Below are 20,168 nucleotides of genomic sequence, written 5' to 3' on the forward strand. Positions count from 1 at the left end.
CTGTGGAGATGCCTGAGGTCTTGGAGGGGCAGTGCTGGAGGCAGCTTGATCCAGCTCTGCAGAGATGGGTGTTAAATCTTCCTCCAGCATGTTCTGATCCCTAGCACCCCCCACCCTGCAGATACCCTAACCAAGCTCAGCCTGCCAGGCAGCCATCCTCCTCCTCACACCTGCCTGCTCAGGCACCATCCCAAGAACTGCTCTTGGTGGTGGGGGTGGTGGGAATTGTCAGTTTGGCAACACAGCCTTAAGTATTTCTGCCCGAACTCCTTCTTTTCCTTGCTCCCTCTCTGTCTTTGCCTTCCTGACGAAAGGTAGCTGATATTACAGAAATCAACATGGATGGTTTTACTTGCTGTCCATCGAGCTTAATTAACAAGAGGCAGATGATTTCTGCATTGTCCACAGGCCAAAACTGTTCTGATCTGGAATCCAGCAAGTCTGAGGTCTCCAGGGTTTGCCAGAAATATTGAATGGGAAAATTAGCCTTCCCCCAAAACTCCTTTACAGGCAGCAGTTCTGTAGATAACTGGTCAGGACACATCTATTTTTTTTCTTGATTTAGATTTGGTTTTCTTTTCTTCCTGCACTAAAGAGGCAGAAAATAGACCTCTTTTGTAGAGAGGTTCAGAACTGAACATCTTTAGTGGTCCTGGAAACATTTCCTTATGTTTTTACCTGTCGAAAGCTATCCTGTATGGTGCAGTTATAGCTGAAACAGAGGAAGAAAGGTTCCTTTCTGGTGACAGATATCAAGGGTAAAAATACATCTTGCAGTCTCCTAATGACAGACGAAACGTTCAGCTGGACAGGGCAGTACTCTTTTAAATAGGTAGCGTGCTTGCTACATGTTGCACACTGCACTTAAATGAAAAAAGCAGGTTTCCCCTTTCTTCTGATCAGTAAAATGCTAGAATTTCATGGGACTTAACTTGTTCTCAGTAGGGCTTAAAAAACACACAGGAAATAATCAAAGGTGAAATTTAATAGGTACGATATCATCCTGATCAGAAATTATTAATCACTAGTCCCAGCTGAAGAGTAATGAAGGGATGGCATCATGCATTTGTGGCATGCCTAAGCACCGTCCCACTCTTCATGCACGTCTACAAAGCCTGAGATTAATCTACTATTTGCCTTTAAACAGAACTTTAAATTATTTTTACCAGATAAAGAAACACCATTCTGAAACTGTGGTATCTGGTCAAGACAGCAATCTCTTACAGAAGCTGCAGGTGTACACACTAGGCACACTGGATATGTTTCTCTGCATAACACATGAGGATCTTAGCCTAGAGATCTTTGGGTTCTGGCACTGCGCAGACAAGTAACAAGTTCCTTCTAAATCAGGCAATATATTTTTTTCTCTGTTTATTTCCATATTCATTGCAGCATTTGCCCTAGGCTTATATAATAAGATTATAACTAGAAATGTATTGCAGCAAAGACCTCAAAATCTCTCTCTCAGCCCACCCCAAAACTGAGATATCTTCATCAAATGTCAGGACTCTCAGTGCACAGAACACCAGGAGCAGAGAGCAATCAATCAATAAGCAGTACAGCGATTACCATAACTTAATCTAAGAAGACAAATGAAAACCATCTTTCCGTGCTAGACATGCAATAATTTGTGTTTGATTATTAGAATTGATGCAACCAAAGAGAAAAACAGATTTTTTATGTCCTGGCATCTCCACCTTCTGGAAGACCTTAACTTCTCCCAGGCCTGCTGAATTCTAAAGTCAAGTGTTTATTATGCTTTCTTTAGTTTGCATCTCATGATTTCTCACCTTTTAAAAGAGATGGGAAGGCTTGGAATCATAGAATCATAGAATACCAAGGTGGAAGGGACCTCAAGGATCATCTAGTCCAATCTTTCAAGGAAAAAATATAGTTTAAATGATATGGCCCAGCACCCTGTCAAGTTGAGTCTTAAAACTGTCCCATGTAGGGAAAGCCGCCACTTCCCTTGGGAGATTATTCCAATGTCTAATTGTCCTCATGGTGAAAACCTTAAGCAATTTGAGTTGAATAAGCTTGCTACTACAAACAATCACCAAAAAGTAGATACAGCTACTTACTGCAATATACAAATACTGAAAAAAAAAACCCAATATACAAAGGAAAATAAAAAAATGTGGTTCCTAGTGTAATTTCTAAAGTTTGTAACAGATCTTTCTTGAAGACCAGAGAGACAATAGCAGCTGTGTTGAAAACTCCCTCACTTTACTAACTCAAGTCACAGAATGACAGAATTATTAACTCTTAATATGTGACTGAATTCAGTCTGCAACTGACAAGAAGTTTAGATAAAGTAAGAACTTGGGAAAAAAGACTCAGATGTAACAAAGATTTTAAACAAAACATATGTCTTTAATTTGCTGTATTTTCTTTTTCATGTCGACCACAAAGTTGATTTTGGGGGGGTTAGCCGACACAAATCAACCAATCGCTATGGAATGAAGTTCTATAGAGATGCAGGCAAATGCTCCACTTCTCCAGCTCGCACTGTCTCTATGACTCTAATAAAATCAATAAAGAAGTCTGCAAGTGATGATGAATTAAGATGTGCGTAGACCCCCACGAGATTTTAGCTAGATTTTGCCACAATAAACATGAACATTACTTTTCCGCCTCTGCTTCACCCAGAGCTATTCTTCACATACAGTAAATGTGTCCACACAGGAAGTTAATGAGGTCTAGGAAATATACTGTAAATTCAAGCTCGCCCTTTCTTGGTAAAGAATTTACTATGTAGACAAACCCCAGAATTAATTTCCATATTTTTGGTAATTTTAAGAAGCTTAACTTGAGAATCCTGTCTTCTCAATATACAGAGGAGCTTTTATTGTTATACATAACGGTCTCTCAAAGGACTCAAAAATCAAAAGCAAGAAAATCTACACCCACTTTTTAAAGAAGGAACACTCTTTAAACTGCTGAACACTGCTAGTCCTATGCTAAAGGATTTTTGTTGTATAATGAAAGGAAACACTGAATAAGTAACACGGTTCTACAGAAGCAGATGAGTATATAGAAACTTCAAAATATAACAAAAAAACAGCATTATTCTTACTGGGAAAAAATGATGAATTGTTTAAAACTAACTTTAAAAGTTCTTTTAATTTCTCTAGGAAAAATACTTCCTTGTGCAGGGTAGCAAGTTTATAATTAAATAGTATGAATTATCACAGGCATGTGCCCAAGTATATATTTACCCTGTCTTATTTACTAGTGCAGGTGAAGCCTACATAGCTATAAGATACCGCTGAGTAACAAGGCTGTTCAATGAAAAAGAAACTGATTTTTTTGTATTAGAATAAATATATCACAAAAATTAATTTTTATGATGCCTCAAAGTGTGTGCATGTATGCTTAGTCCTTGCAGAGATGACACTAACCTCTGAACAAAGAAGAGACCTGAAAAAATCAGCTACACAGAGAAAAACATCGAAAAACAGGAGTAACTGAAAGATGTCCTATTCAAAAGCAATAATTAAATATCCTTCATTTTCATTATTGCACTATTTATCAGCTCCAATAAAACACTGCCATTGTATTAATTATCATCAGCTTTCCTAAATTCTAGCTGGTTTTGAGTAGAGCAGAGTTAAGAGCTTCTGCAGAGATGAGCAGGGAGGCATCCAGGGCAGCCAACACAATACGCTTTGCACAAAGACTGGGGTGGACCCTGACAGCCCTCAGCCTTTCAATTAAACACACAGAGTCCTGTAGGTATGTTCCCACAGAAGAGGTGTTTGGGTAGTAGGCTCTATTTGTGGCATCGCAAAACTAGTATAACACACAGTAACTCTGAAGGTGCAAAGTGAAGAGGAAAGCTTGTAGTTATCAAGCAATACAGGAAGGAAATATGGAGATAAAATCTACACAGTGAGCAATCAGTAACATTCTGATGCGAGGGGAAAACACAATAAATAGTGACTTATTAACGTATTTATTAAAATTATAATTGTTCTGGTTGTTACTCCTATTTCTGCTGGACCAGGCAAAAAAAAATAGTTAAAAATGAAAAAAAAAAGGAATATACTAGACCACACACAGAATAGAAGCATTTCACCCATTAGGAAAACTTCAGTTTGAGAGGAGAGAGGGGATAAAGGTGATATACAGGCACAATTGCTATGCATACACATACACACACACGTGTTCGGCAACTATGAGCACAAATAGCACCTGCAAATCACATGAAACACTTCCATCTCCCAAATTGTTCTACGCATGTATAAAAGTAAAACAAACATTCTGTATTTATTTCCTCTGTATATATGTGTTCTTTTGCTGTAAGTACCATTTTATTCATGTATTTGCTGCAAAAAATGTATTGCTCTTTCAGTTTTATGAGCACAGCTTCAATAATGCACAGTAATCTTTAGTTGAGCCAGGCAGGTGGTAATCTGTTCTCTAGTTTCGGCTGTATGAAATCTCCTCATTGTTTATTGTTATTTTAAATGTCTGTTAATTATGCTATTAAATATGTGAAAAATAAATTCCAATAATTTTATCCAACCTTTTCCTTAATTATTGTGCAAGTCATTTTCCAGAGAGCATTATTAATGCATATTCCATGACAATGCAGTCCTATAGATGCTAGTAATGTTTTCCATGTGAGTAATCCCAGTGAAACCATTACAATGACATACCTGAGTGAGTACTCACTTCATTCTTCCCCAGTTCAGATAATCCCAGTTGAACAGATAACTTCTGTTTTCAAGTCATGTTAATGTTGAGACCTGAATGCTCCAAAACTGGTGTCAGCATTGAGCAATAAGATCTCTTTCATTTCACATTCCTGAATAAATTATAATCCAGAAACATAATTAATAGCATCGTCTAGTATATTAGTTTTGTCTCGCTGCAATAGGACACAGAAGACCCAGTATCCACACCAATGCCTCAGTGATAAAAAACTTACCCTAATTTTAATTTGGGATAAACACTAGGCTGAGCTTCTTTCACTCTATGTTCATTGATACTACCATATTTAATTAATTATTAACCACAAGATCAATTATCTGGACTGATATTACAAGGAATTTCAAACTTACTTCCTGAGGGAAGCAGCATAAGGCACAAAGGCCAATGTGATATTGAAGGATACTAAGTGGGCAGGCATAGGTCATGAAATTGAGTTCATATACTTTATGAGGGATACAGTTCAGCCTGAAGCCTGCTTTTCATTTAATCTCAGAATTTCAGACCTTTTGGTATAGCACTTATTTGTTTTCTTGTTTCTGGCAAGAAAGCGAATCACTAACTAAGATTAAAGAAGATGAACAAAATATTAAAGAACAGACCGCTGAAGGGTGGAACACCTAAAGAAAGAAGGCGAGATTTGAGCTTATCAAGCCAGTACCACAGACACTTTGCACAGGCACAGGTTGCCCAGGGAGGTCAAGGGACTGCAACTCTCTCACTGGTGAGGGATCATGTCTCATGATGGGCTGCAGGAGGGAAGGAAAAGGGCAGACATAGATCCTGATCTGCTCCTGTTTCTCCCATCCACCACCACAGCAAGAGCTATTTTCTGCTGCTACACAAGGGCCTTATTTTCTTACACACCCCTTTGCTTTCTGTTGAATAAGCAGCTTCCTACTACCACCACGCACATATTTAGAGAAACTGGCAAATGGGCAGCTTCAGTTTTTAGTACTGTTCAGTTTCCCGGTGTTTTTGTCTTAATTTTTTTCCTTAAAACCGTGCAGGCAGCATTATTAGATTTGAGGGTCAAAGCATTTTTCATGAGGACACCAAATACCACGCAAGATGTATGTGGAGTTTTAGTAACAACAGCAGAAAGAAATTAAGGAGCCAGCCTTTGTCCAGACCTGCGAGCAGCCTCTGGCCTCATAGCCAGCAGGGACCAAGCACGGCTTCTCTCCATCATTCATCAGGGGACTCCAGACGACACACTCAGTTCCTGCTGCCTGCCACGGTTCCCAGGAGACCTCTGCTGCAGCTGGGGGCTGCTGATGCATTGCCCATCTCAGCCTTCGGCAGCGCAGGCTGCAGTCCCAGAGGCTCCCGGTACAAAGCCATGAACAAGGCCTGCGGCAGGGAAACCCTGGCTGCTCCCCACTCAGCCTGCAGTCACAGTAGCTTTGCACCGCTGCTGCTGCACAGCTCCCATCTCCTTTGGGAATTCAGGAGTAAATTTTCTATAGTATGTCCTGAACTTCAGGCATTTCCCTCGTTTTCCTGCATGTCCAGAAATAGTAAAGCCCTGCAAGATTGCCACTCAAATGAGTTTTAGAATACACATAAGAGAATACATATCTATAAGAGAGAAAATCAAGTCCAACCTCGCTTTTCCAAAGAAACATTGGACCAGATGATCCTTGAGGTCCCTTCCAACCTGCTATACTATAATTCTGATTCTATGAAGAGTCATACTCTGACAAAACACCTAATAAAATGTTTCCACAAAATGCAACTCATTTCCAACCATATGCTGATACCAGGCAGTGGGGGCAACACTACACAAGTGCACTGCAGCACGCTTACCTTGGGTGCAGGAGCCAGCACAGGGACCCCATCTTGAGTGAGGATCAATTCAAAACCCAACATCAGCTTTGCAATTACCATAAATTGTCATCAGTGAAGCCAAAGACCTTGGTCACCAGGCTGTGTAGCCACAGATAAGCTTCTCCAGCTCCCGAGGAAGCCTAAGGGTCCAGCACAGCGCTCTGCTCTGAGGTACAGGGAGGAAAGTTTGCCAAGCCCTATGAGATCCCAAGTGTCCCCATCATTTTTGAATAATCAGATTTGGACTCCCAAGTTGTTTAGACGCCTTTAAAACTGTCACTCTAATTTCACATAAATGATTAATTATCTACAATTGCATATGAATACCTTTATTAAAAAAATACTTTTAAAGTGTCACTAGATATTTTTAATGTGTCTTTGACACTTAAGGAAAAAGCTGTACTGAGTAGACTTGCTATTTTGATATTTTCTGCTATGGTTGACATCAGGTTGGCATGTTTTTGATGAATTTTCTCCAAAGGATTACCTCCCAGTAAGAGTCCTTCTGTGAAAGAGCTCAAATTGTGGGTGTGAATGAAAATTAAGGCTGTAAGCTACCACTCATACTCTGTTACACAACATTTTCTTGACTCTGATTTACCCTATTCGTGAAGTCGCTATGTTTGGTGTCTTATACAGCCTACACTCAGTTCCTCAGGCTCAATTCAGAACATCCACTATACATAGCAATTAGTGTCATTTTATTATTATTATTATGAATGGCATGAAATCTAGTTTGCAGCAGGAAGCAAAGTAATTTCAGGGAGAAAGAACAGGGATGGGAGACAGGAAGCATCAGCTTACAAGTATTTTTAAAGCCAGCCAGATTTGCTATTTTCTGCAGTACCAGCATACATGAACCCTCTAGCGCTTGTTGGTTTTGCTAAAACACAACTTTTGAAAATGTTAGAGACAGCATTAAAACTTAGCATTAGAAGACAGCATTAAAAAACATCTTCAAAATAAACGTCATCTCTTTCCTGTAGAGAAGGTCAAATATTTCTGCATATAGCAGCTTCAAGGGTAGCTGTTATATACTTGTACAACTACCATTGACTCCTAAGGACTGCAAGTGTCCCTGGGCAGAATCTGTCGATAAGGTTTCTCTCTGTATTTTCCCCCACAGATGACACCGAGCAGCAGAGTGGGGTGTTAATTGCTGCAATCTGTTGACAGTTTATTTTAAAGAACAATGACATCACGATTCAAGATCTTTGCTTACGTTACAATCGTGATTACATCAGTGGCAATTTCTACACTTGTAAAAAATACTTCATAACCTTAGTTCATGTTATTTTATTTGTGGTTCTAACAAAAACAATAAAAGATTGATATAGCATCCCCATCAGCTTTCTCTCATATCAGTATTAACTGGGGACAATTCAAATTAGAAAATTTCTTTATCTAGTAGCCTTACTTGTTACCAGTGTTTGACTGTTTAAATTTCTTTAACATATTTATTCTTGAAACATTTTCATAGGAGTTATGTCTAACCTCCCTTATTAGAGATGTAAAATTTCTGCACATGATGACAACAGGCATTCCTAGCTCATGTTGTGGCCTAGATTGTAGACAACTCTGAGTCACAGCATGCAGCACATACTTTGGAAATGGAAAGAGGCTTTTGTTATCTAAAGCAGCTCTCTCCCTCTTGCTCCCTCCAGCTGCTCAACCCCAGGTCTTTGATACCAGGTTCTCTCGGCTGGTTCGGACTGAGTAGGATTTAGGTGCCATGTCTTTAGTTCTTACTTTCTTTGTATGTCTTTTTGACACAAGCAATGTACTTATGACCGACTTGTTTGTGAGTACTTGGCAGATCACATTCCTAAATCCTGAAACCGGGAGAGCAGAGGGGCGTGACAGCCAAGTGCTGCAGGAGCTGCAAAGGCAAAGTGGCCGTGCAAGATGACAGAACTTCAGCTCCACAGAGGAAGTTAGAAGTCTAGACAGCCACACCTGGGCAAAACACAAAACACACAGATCCGTATCACAGGAGCATGATGCCTGCCTCATGTCCTTTTCTTGAGATTTGATCTGTTCCTCCTCATTGCCTCTCCTATTTCTCTTCATTCTCCTGTTTCTGCTTTCTTTACCACGTGCAGTTTCAATGCCAAATTGGCTCCCTAGCTTAAAGAATATGTCCCTTTTCCCCCCACGTTCTTCACATTTCCTTCTCTGTCATCCTTTCCTCCTGGGGATTTTCACTTCTTCAATCCCATCTTTTTTACACAAAAAATCTTTTCTCTGAGCCTAGCCAACTTCCAGCAAAATCAAGCCAAATTGTTCTATGCAAATGACCTCCAGCACAATAATATTTGCTGCATAATCATGTATAAGCATGACCTGGTAACAGAAAAACTGACCTCAGAAAAGCTTGCAAGATCCTTGAACAGTCTTTGCTACCTGACATGGTCTCAGGGCAACATCCAGGGCCCACAGAAGTTGATCAGAAACCACACACCTTTATGTAGATGACTCCTGGACTGTCAGCTTTCTTCTCAGGCATCTGTTCAATGTTGCTTCTGTTTCTACAACTCTCCCAAGCCAACACAAACATGGGGTGAGGGCAGTGCCTGTCCTTTTCAAAGTCGTATTAACAAAAATGATACCCATCAGCTCCGAAGTTATACTTTAGAGCAGGATACGTATAATCGACTGTGCTGTCATTGTGCCAAAGCTTGATCTTTTTTTCCCTCTGACTCACAAAATAGAATCATCCTTGTAAACATAAATGGTAATCTTATAAAACAATCCGTTAAGCACAGCCCTGAGACAGAGCAACCTCTTCTAGGGCTAAACATACCAAAGAAGAAATGCCTCTCCGTGCCTGTCAAATGATAAAAGCTCTATTCCACTATACAGCATTTCTCCTCTTCCCTTTGCTAAGCCCAGCTCTGTAATACCAGATTCTGCCAAGTCAGGACAGCATGTCAGGGTGCAAGTCCTTTGGTTAACATTACCCTCTCAGGTAAAAACACTGGTATGGAAAAAGTTACACAGAAAAAAAAAAGAAGATCCACCTCAGCCCGTTTTTGTTGAAGGGGTGTAGCTATACTGACAGAAAAGTACTCGCGGACTTTCTCGCTACGCAAAGGCATTCTGCTGACACAGGTCTGATGACATTGATAAAGCAGAGATGGGTTTGTAGCACAAGCAATGGCTTTATATTAGTAGGCTCACACTCAGGAGACCATAATCCTACTTGGGTCATATGTAATGGTCTATACAATACACAGGAAAAACATCTTTACTGAAAAAGTTTTACTATCTAAGGCCTCGGTCCTACAGTCTAATTTTTTCACACACACTAAAAATTCCCTTTAGTAAAGATCTTGGGTGAGTTTTTTTGCTAAACCAAGAAAGGTGATAATACAGCAAAAGCACATACCATTAAGGGTAGCAGAGTTTTGTGCTCACACCTGGGACCTCATTTTCTTAAGGACCCAGCCTTACATGGAAACAGAGCTTTCAGATGTAGTCACCATTTGTTCAGCAGCAGACTGTTTGTGGTACTTGAGAGTATCATGTCATTGCTGTAGAAAACTGTAAGGTGTTCTCTCCAAGGAGTTAACAGTGCTTTTGTGAGAAAAATGCTGAAGACAGCACAGTATCTCACTCCATCACACTGGAGATTTAGCGATCGTAGGAGTAGCAAGATCAAACAGAGCATCAGATTTAATTCTTTCATTCTTTTTCCCTGTATCCCAGGTATAGTACAGCTCCTAAGACATCTGGGAGGCTGTGAATCAATGCAGATAATCTCATCCTTCACATGTGTAGACACGTTCTCAGTAACAGAGTGGGGAATCAGTGCAAATGAATCCATTGATCCCTTTCACAATTCAGCCACAAACCAATTTAGTGTAAGATTTATGTGATGTTGAGAGCAGCAGTTGTAGATTGAGCAGTGATATAATTAGGGATGCTTTAAGTGTTTGGGGGAAAATGAAAGAGTAGTGTTTCTCTTAACAAAGAGTAAAAAGGCACCGATGGAGCAATAATGTTTTTATTGTCTGCATAGTTCCAGTGACCTAACAGTTTTAGCCATAAATGGTCTTTAAACTCTAGTAGTTTGCAATAAAAAAAATCATTACTGCAATGGGCCATGTCATCACTAGAAACAGAGGCGTTCTTTCTCTCATTAAAACTGGCCACAGGCAAATATCTCACACATATGGAATCTGTAGATGGAATCTGTAACATTAAAGCAGCCAAAAAGTAAACCAAGTCAATCTAATCATACTGTAAGAAGACATGATACGTGCAAAAGGAACCTCTCTGCAGGCAACCTGGCACACACTGCCATCAGTAGGAGGTGACACGCTGGCAAAATGTTATGAAGCAAAAGGAAACTAAATGCTAATACATGTGTAGAGATTTATCCATGCAGGTACACTGTCACTTTTCCTGTCACATCTGTAGAAATAAGGATAACTTCAGATATATCCTGCACTCTTGGAAATCATTGTATGAAAATAATTCCACTGCGGTACAAAGGCACACAGCTCCTGCTTCTTTCTGTTCACCCCCTTAGCAGTCCAAATCCCACATTTCCTCTGACCAGATCAGACTTGTTCAGAGCTCCATAAATTGGGACACACAGAGGCACACTGACCCTTACTTTGGTTACACAAGCGCACCCCCGGTCACCTGTCCAAAGCCAGGGTGAACTGAGTGGAATGCGCCTTCCATTCCATGCTCTTCCTCACCTTCCACACTGCTGATGGCTCCCAGGTGTCTTCTCACTTGCTGGACTTGCAATCGCCCAGTTATCTTCATGAAGTGTTAGAAAACAGATCCAGGCATCGTGTCACCCCGGTAAAAAAAAAACTGCCTAGTGAAAGTATGAGCTACTACTCAGTCATTCCTTCACAGCCATTTCAAAAGGCTTCAAGGGGTTTAGGTAGCCCAGTGGTAGCAAACATTTCATTCAGCACCTCGGATATTTTCAGCCAAATTTTACCATCAACTTTATGCTCTTCTCTGCCATACTTAGCTCTCCTTGAAGTTTAAAGATCTGTCGGTCACAGCTGGTAACAAATTGATTTTCTTGGCATTGTTTAAATCCCTTTTTGATGTGGGACTTTTTCAGACCTTTATGTGTGTAAAGATGGAAAAGCTAATTTAAATAACTGGTCTTTCTAAGTAATCATATAAGAATGTCACAGAAAACATCACACTTTTTTCTGCGCAAGACAAGCTCTAATTAATTTTTCTTAACTAATAGGTGAGGCCTGACGTTGCTAGATAGTTTGCCAGTTCACAGATAGCTAAAGACTGTATTTTGGCTTGCCAGAAACATGATAAAAAGGAGGAAAGATCTCTTTGAAAAACAGTCTTACCGCTCTTTAAATTATGTTGTTCTTACCCCCAAGCTTTGTAGTGGACACACATATTTGTAAATGATGTTAATCATCAGTTTTATATTATAGTCAATATACTTTGAGTGGATAACATCATTATAGTAATGTAACATTATATATTATCAGCGATGTTAAACATGAACTCTGCAAACATTCTGGAAAGCAGCTTGGCTGCCTTGTCATACAAGAATACTTGATGAAAAGACAGGCCCATTCCCTAGCTCACAACCATATGGCAAACACTTTAGCATGAAGATGAAGCTTCTTTAAGTGAAGCTTGTAATCCTGCTTACAATGAAGTAAATCACTACATATTTAATTCTTCTTACATTACAAAAACTTCTAGCTAGGCCTCCCTAAAATCATAAGTAGTTTAATTTTATACAGCCTTACTAAAAAAAAAAAAAAAAAAAAAAGTAAAAAAAACCCCTTGGCATTAACAGCCAAGGTTTAGTCCCTAAATTCTCCCTGATTATACTCAAAAATGATACTTCCAGCAAAACATATCAAAGGAAACACCTGAGACACTTTGACCTTGGTTTTGTATACATCTTTTCTCTTTGCTTTTCTGCCCAACTTTATCATTTTGTTTTCAAGATAATCTAAAAAAATAAAAAAAATAAACTGAAAAATAACTTTCTCCTACCAACAGTTTGAAAGCTCAATTCTTTTGGCGAAAGAACAATAAAATAAGCATAGGAGCTATCTTTGAATAGCTTTTAGCAAGCTGTGTGCCAGATTTAGAGCCAGTGAAACTGAGCTGCTTTTATAGCCTCATCCTCACTTGAAGCGTACAAATTCCATAAAAATAGAAAAATTACATGATATTCTGCTGCATCATTCTCTCACTGTTATCTGCATTTTCATATTCACATGTCTATGAAAAATGGCATATGGGATATGAAAACATATTCGGCTATTCTCCACAAATCTTGTCAGGTTAAATACTTACCTCTCTGCCAGCACTAGTGAACTAAGTCTTATAATTAGTAATAGCAAGTAAAAAGAAATCTGACAGAACTAATTTTTTCTTGATAACAACCTTCCAGTAAGCATCTGTAATACAATAGTCCATCTGCTTACGCCTGGGAGAGTTTCACATTGTACTTGCCCATTTCACAGTGTCCTTTGGTTAACATTTGAAAAACTGCAACTTCCTCATAAATCTCCGTACAAGCCAAGGAGTTCCCACAATAAACATATGATTTAGGGAGAGCTTTTAAAACTCCTATCCAGAATAGCAATATCTGTGCTGATTTGCCAAACAAGCATGCTGTGCCAAGGTTGGCAAATTCCAGTCTCGCTTGAAGACGAGTTAAGATTTAATGCCCCAAGTGTCCAGCACCCTGAATTATCGACACCATTTCCTTGCCGCTAATATTCACGTGCAGCCCCCGATTGCCCAGAGCAGCCCAAATGCTCCCTTGAGCTGGTGCCGATGCCCCCAGGGCTGCAGGGCAGCCAGCCCCGATCCCGCCAGCCCAGGCTGGGTGTGGGGATGAGCAGCAAGGGGGACAGAAGTGCCTGCAGTAGGGGTGCAGCAGCCAGGTGGTCCCCGAGGAAATTTTTCCCCTAGAAAGGATCCTAGCTAGCTGCTTCATTTCTCCTTCGGCCCCTGGCAGCAGCAAAAGAGGCTGAGGGCAATCAAACACCTTCTCATGAGGTGCATTGGCCTTCACAGTAACATCATGGCGTTAAAGATGTTACTGGACTTTTCCACAGGTATTTTTAATTTCCAGAATGCTTTAACAACTGGAAGCATAAAGTTACTATAAGGAAAGAAGCTACATGTGTAACACTTGTGCAAATGTATAATAACTTTACTACACTGTCAGCCTTGCTCATGTCTTCTAGGGTTTTTTAATAAAACATATATCTTAGTGCTGTTCGTTTGACTGACATGTATTGCATTAATTTTTCAAAAGATAATATTTCACCTGTATTGTCTCATATAAACCATTGTGCAAAAGATAAGCAAAGTGTTTTTAAATAATATTATTCTGTTCACAATTTCATACTTTTATCAGAGATGATCACAAATTCGTATATTGTACCTGAATCTCTGGTTGAAAGGTGACCAAAAAAGAAAGTCTTATGTAATAAACTGTCACTTACTAGGTGAATAATTTAGATGTCTCAGACATAAGAATGCCCACATAGGTATCCCCACTGGCTGAGTTTTATTCCTATAGATCTACATTTTGGGAAGAAAAATCTAGAACAGAGAACAGAGTTTACCCTCCTATTAAAACCAGCATTAACTGTAATATTGTTAACAGATTGAAATCCTAGCAGCATCTTAAATCTGACTGGTTTTTTTATTCGCTTACTGAAGCACTACAGTGAAGAATAAACTCTACCAGAACAGTCAAAATGAAGTACAGGAGGAAAAGGCAATCCTATATGAGAAAAATGCTAGGCTAGGATGCTCTCGGCTACATCTTGTTAGTGTTTCAAACAAACCGTTATCCATGCCTTCATCAGTACGCCATATTTAATCTGACTTCCCTCCTGATGTTCTTCCTGCCACATGCTCTCTCTCCTAGGACACTGAATGATTCAGTTAATGTTCCAAAAAACACTGGTTTTGCAGATAAAATCTCTGCTCTTCTCTCCTCTGTCTATATGTATGATACAAGTTTTCAGTGACTAGCATTATCTGAACTGACCAGACTACAACAAACACATACTACAGTTTTTCACCTCTTGGTAATCAGGGTCCACAGTCTCAAACCCAACTCCCATTGAAGCGGGGAGAATGGAGCACTACCTGGGTGCCCAGTGCCATGACCCCAGATTTGTTACCTTCTGCTCTTTCACATCAAGGGGCTTTCCACAGTGAAATATAATTCAGTGTAGCTCTTTGTCTACGATGTCAACAACTTCAACTTTTGACATGTGCATGAACAATTTTGTCAAAGACTTTAAGGCAGTTGCTCCTGGAAGCCAGACTTCATGAATGAATTATACCTTTAGATACATATTAAATATAATTATGAGTTATCTAATCTTGTTCTCATTTACATTTGTGTAACTAGTGTTTTAACACATGGTTTGATAACTTTCTTTTAAATTTGTATTAGAGAACTACATGCACCACCCATCTTTGACAGAAATGTGTTAGAACCATATGAGTTATGTTGTCATTTCATAAAGCTTGGAACATTTATTGGTGCCTTATTTTATTCTATATTAATAAACGTATGTTTTTGTTGATTTAGTTTCAGACTCAATGTACTGATATCATTACATCATGGTTTTTTCTTTTCAAAACATAATAGTCTTTTAGTCAAAGAAGTGCTGTCCATAGATTTAATGCAATGGTCTGTCTTCTATGGTATGAGTGTCCTGCTAACACTGCTCTCAGGACCGCTACTTTTTCAATGCTGCTGCATGATACCAGACATCTGGATACAATTCTTCACTTTTAATAGGTCACAGCCCAGAAACCATCACATAAAAATAGGATAAACACCTGAGATAGCACAACAGTAGCAGGAAGCAGTTCAAAGAGTAGAAAAAAGGCATGGGTTACTTTAGCCATACCTTTGCAGTTACTAGCAAAACCCTGGAAGATACAGCAGAGAGCAGGTTTTTTGCACCAAATTTCCACAAAACTGTCAATGCGAAACAAAACAGACCTATTCCAGTGACCTAAATGCACCCAAAGCATCAGTAAACTCAAAGCATCATCAAAAGCTTTCATTCTGCACTTGCGGTCTTACTTCCCAGAAGAAATGACCTGAATTTAACACCTGGTTTAGCTGGCCCCCATGTAAAGTCCACAACACACATGGCACTTGAGTCCTACTGGTGCCACATTGCCACAGCTACGCAACACTCTGCACATGATGTTCCCATTTCTGAGGGTATATACCAGGACCCTGAGTGAGCCACGCAGGAATTGTTTTTGTATTGAATCATGAGACTGCTTCTTCGCCTTTTTGTGGCCTTGTGTGGGTGTGTTTTCAGCCTGCCAACACAACAAATTAAAACATTCCTGATTGCACATGCTTTTCTTCTTTCTGTTCTGGACACTGCTGTGTATAATCTGCTAACTTCTACTAATACAAGAGAGTTCAAATAGAAACACAAAACAAAAGTTGTTGGAGCAGAAGCTCCCAGTTCCCATGGCTCAGTAACAGGTAACAGGGCTGATCCAGAGCATCGTGCAGGATGGATTAAAAGGCAGAGCAGAAGACACAGACTGCAGTCACTCCAGTTGCGTTGAAGTGGTCTGGTAATTCACTGTTGCTTATTAGACAAGAACTAGGAAGCTTTAAATGAAGTTAGGAGGGTGACGGTTCAGAAACAAAGAGAGATGGTTCCTCATAAACTACATGTAATTAAATTTGGGAACTCCTTGTCACTGATTGTTGTAGATGTTAAGAATTTCCGTAGTTCAAGAGGGGAACCATGGTCAGGTTCAAGGAGCAGGAAACCTACAGAAGGTTACTGACTGCATGCAGACTACCTAAATTTTCTTATGTGCATATTGACAGAGATAATGTATTTAGGCCAATGGACAATATTCCAACCCACTGCAGCCATCCTTACATGTTGTATATAATTAGTTTTTTAGAAGACATACAGCTTACAAGTAATTTTTTTCTTATTCGGCTCACTAAGATGCAGGTTGAGCTCATGAGTTTTGGTAGTTCCTGGCTAGTGCATAGAGAATTAGGATACCATTTTCTGGTAGGCAACAGGAATTGCATGCCTAATTTCCATGTACACTAAAATGAAAATGTACTTGTTAGTGTTTACACATACAGACGCGCTGCCAAGTGCATCAGCAGTTACTTGAGTCACAGCATCTGTTGAGTTTCTGAATCATGCTCTTAACCTTGAACGTAGTAAGATGTTGAAAAAAGCATCTGATCTGTGCTTTGACTATTATATATTTACATACCATAGGGAGTGTGAGGTATGTGACAGTCATAAGTATCTCAGTAAGAGAATCGTGCTCCTCTTCCCATCCAAGATACCTGGACAAGGACTGAAAAGAGGCTTCATTTGTGCAATAGGATATGTCAGCGCATTCGCTGGTCCCTCAGTGCAAAGTTAGTGTTAAAAAAAAAAAAACACATTTTCCCTCCCTACAAAAAATACACAGGTATACCTTTTTGCATTATTCATGAAAAGACTTCAAACATCGAACAAATGTATTTTCTCTTTCTGATGCTAACTGCAGTATTAGCTGTGTTAGGCAGGGCTACTATTCAGAGGGACCTTGACAGGCTGAAAAGCTGGGCTGAAGCAGACTCAGGAAGTTCAGCAAAGGCACATGTGATATCCTGCCTGAGGGGAGTGATAAATCCACGCAACAGTGCGGACCAGGGTTCAAGTAGCTAAAGAGCAACTTCAAAGAAAAGGACCTGCAGGTCCCATGGACAACAAGTTGCATGTCGGTCAGCAGTGTGCTCTCGTCCAATTAGATATTAAGAAATTTTTACATCGTGTTTGTCAAACACTGGTCCTTGTTGCCCAGAAAAGCAGTGGAACCTCTGTCCTTAAAGTTATTCAAAACAGAATGTCCTGCTCTAAGCTGACCATGTTTTGAGCAGGGCAACTTGGTGTCCACACAGTTGATGTCCAGAGGTGTCTTCCAACCTGAATTAAATGGCGATTCTGTTATTTCTCCACAATGGCAATACATTTTAATACCTTATAAATAATTTCCCATTTAGGACAAAACAACTGCACTCCCTTCTCCCACCATAAGCCCACTAAACCACTACTAACAGTAAAAAAAAAACATTTTCTTAAAACAAAACTGGCTACAATTACAAACCAGATGTACGTTTCAGACTTCTGTGCTGTCGGTCAAGGTCTTTGACAGAACAGGTTTACACTACAGGTCCATTTGGCCAAATATCCTACCTCTGGCAGCAGCCAGTAGCAGATGCTCAGGGAAAGAGCAAAGAATCTGACTTGCATTTAACACTGCATCAAATGGGTGACTGGAACTTACCCCCAGCCATCACTGCACCTCTACACAGGAATGACTTGAAGCTTAAGAAGTGGCTCCAATTCTCAGGCCAGAACATAAAAGTGAACTTTCAGCTAGTTCATTAAAATCAACTAGGACCCTGGGGGCAGTGGTTTCTGGTAGAAGGACCAGGTAACCATCTCTGAATTTCATCCTCCAGTAGGTATATCTCAGAGGTTTGTTGAAAAAATAAGTAAAGCAGTACAACTGTTCCACTAAACACCTTCTCTGCATCTAGCAATCAGTTCCAAGGACTTCCTGAACTAGAAGTCACATCTGCGTCCCTGTGTACAAAAGAACAACTGACATGTAACATTTGCTTTATCGTTTTTAGTTACTTTTTTAATGTGCTTACACTTATGACGCCTAAAAAGCACCATGTCAAAGAGTTCCATGATTTAATTGTATGCCAGACAAGAAAATATCTTCCTTCTCCAGTGTAAGAAGTTCTGGCTGATGATTTTGTCAGGTGCTTTGCAGGCTTTGTACCCTGATGACACAACAGATGCAAAGGGGCTACGTGATAACTCTCAGCTCCTCATGTCTCTCTGTGTCTCTCGGTCTCTGCAGAACAGTATGTCTGACAGTGTCACTCTCTCTTACTCAACGTCTTTCTAAAGACAAGTCTGAGTTCATGGGTTGAATCACTATTTTACTCCACATCTGACCCAGACTAAATGAATAGGAAAGCCATGGGGGGAATGGAAAGCTTGATTGTGAATATTGCTAACTGGTATTGTTGGGAAAGTGTGTGCCATTAAAGCGTGTTGTTATCTGTAACAACAGGTGCAAGGGGAAGCCACAGGATACCCGCTTTACACTCCAGCTGGCTGCCTGAGGCATACAGAAAGTGAACATGTGAATTCCCTATGAATAAAATATATTCATAAGAGTTATTTTGTTCTGAGAGTTGTCACTTGCTATTCGATGCAGTGAAAACAAACAGCACAGTTGTGGACAACAGCGCAACCTGTAGCAAGTCAATAACTGATTTAACTTGGATTAACATGGGAAGAAATAACACAGAAAGCATCTTCCTTTTTAAATGTTTGACCTCTGTACTTGGAGAACTATATTGTTTACCTCCACATAATCTTTTAAAGTATAAGAGGCACTGGGCACATGCAAAAATCTGACTACACAAAACCAAAGCAAAAGCATTAGATTTAGATATAGTCTTCTCAGGATTATAGACACCCTCTGGCTTAATCCCTGTGCCAAAAAGGATGATCTCTGAATTAGTGTGTCATTAAGATATGTGAGTAAGTCTGTAGCCCTAAGCAAAAGAACAGACACAGTTGAACCATCCACATGCTTTCAGACCTTTCTATACATCGAGGACTTTAGCCACGCAGTGTTATCCTAATAATAATGTGTGTTTATTTGGCCACTACCCAGTATTCCTGTTTTTACACCAGCAGAGAGAAAGCAAACAGATAAATTTTGCACGCAGATCTCTATGCTCAACATTTTTTGCCACATTATGCTCTCTTGTTTAAATGTAAAAAAGGACTATGAAATAATTCCATTTACCCATGTTCCCATTTTACAGACTCCTTCAGGAGTTTGGTTAATTCACATAAAAAATTCAAGTCTGATCCTCTCATAATTGTGTTATGTTTGAAGTATTTTCAAGAGGTTTTCTTCCTTTATGTGCTATGAATAACTCCGGTGTGCAGAGACTTTGCAGATGTTCAAGTTGCAGCTCATCTTTGGGTAGCTTTGCCAGAATTTAGACACACACTTATGCATGTGTGTACACATGCACACAAACTCTTGACAAGCAGAGTGGTGAAATGTAGAAAACCTAATCAATTTAAAAATCTATTCCCAGGAAAAAAGGCTTTGTCATGTTTGGTGTGTCAAGTTAACAAATTTGGTATTTTGAACAAATAATGAATCCGGAAGAAACAAAGAAGCAAAAAGGTCTGAGAACTTAGGAGGTCAGATCTGCTGGACTGATTTCTCTAAGGCTTGCTGTCTGTCAGCATCCTGTCCTATCCCTCCAAATCTAATTTCAACCAGTGTTTCCCCCTCTAGTAACAGAGGCCATGGAGAAACCCCATTTATACGGGCAAAGCAGCAGAATGGGAAAGGCAGAAGCAGGGGTGCTTTATAAAGAAGACTTCAGCAGTTTAGAGGCAATAAAGGGAAAGAAGCCCTAGTCCCTAAGTCAAGCACTTCTGACTGGATTTTGCTTCCTCTCTGACAGTTTACCGCAGCTCATGCCTACATTTCTCCTTTTCAATCCTCTTCACGACCCTAATGTT

The sequence above is a fragment of the Leptosomus discolor genome, chromosome 13 (assembly GCF_034619465.1).
Source record: "Leptosomus discolor isolate bLepDis1 chromosome 13, bLepDis1.hap2, whole genome shotgun sequence".
In the NCBI taxonomy this organism is placed as follows: domain Eukaryota; kingdom Metazoa; phylum Chordata; class Aves; order Leptosomiformes; family Leptosomidae; genus Leptosomus; species Leptosomus discolor.